The sequence below is a fragment of the Morone saxatilis genome, unplaced genomic scaffold, assembly GCF_004916995.1.
Source record: "Morone saxatilis isolate NCDOM2014 unplaced genomic scaffold, NCSU_SB_2.0 Contig2, whole genome shotgun sequence".
In the NCBI taxonomy this organism is placed as follows: Eukaryota; Metazoa; Chordata; class Actinopteri; family Moronidae; genus Morone; species Morone saxatilis.
This window is the reverse complement of record NW_023339762.1, coordinates 26,432,784-26,433,217: the sequence shown is the minus strand read 5'-3', so window position 1 is coordinate 26,433,217 and position 434 is coordinate 26,432,784. Positions and strand designations below refer to the sequence as shown.

Genomic DNA, 434 nt, shown 5'->3' with positions numbered 1-434 from the left:
ACATTTGGTGGTGTGTGTGTGTGTGTGTGTGTGTGTGTTCGACCTTTATGCAAAGCTTCTCTAATTGATGCAGTGAGGACGATGTCGGACAACGATGAGCGATCTGATCTTCAGCTGTCAGCTTGCCAGTTTTAATTATCTCTGCTGTTAATGTCTGCAAGTCTCTGGACCTGAGCGTGAATGTAAATCAAACTGCTTTAAATCCTCCCAAGTAAGCAGTAATCTACATATAGTGAAGCTCTTTGTCATATCTAGTCCTCAATCTAGTAGCTCCAAATAAAATCATTAAAAGCAGACTGGATAGTCACTTTAAAAACTGAATACTTTACTCACTTCAGAAGTCAGAGAGCACATTACTGACCCTTCCTAAGTCCCGCCCCTTTTTGCTCTGTGCTCCAATTACAGTTGAGCAAGCATCGGTCAACTTCCTCCTT

General features: G+C 41.9%; 1 long non-coding RNA gene across 1 annotated transcript in view; it reads left to right on the top strand.

Moving 5' to 3' along the window:
* Positions 1-434, top strand: part of LOC118331024 — a 5,397-nt gene that overhangs the window by 3,744 nt on the left and 1,219 nt on the right. The gene's annotated exons all lie outside the window — the stretch shown is intronic.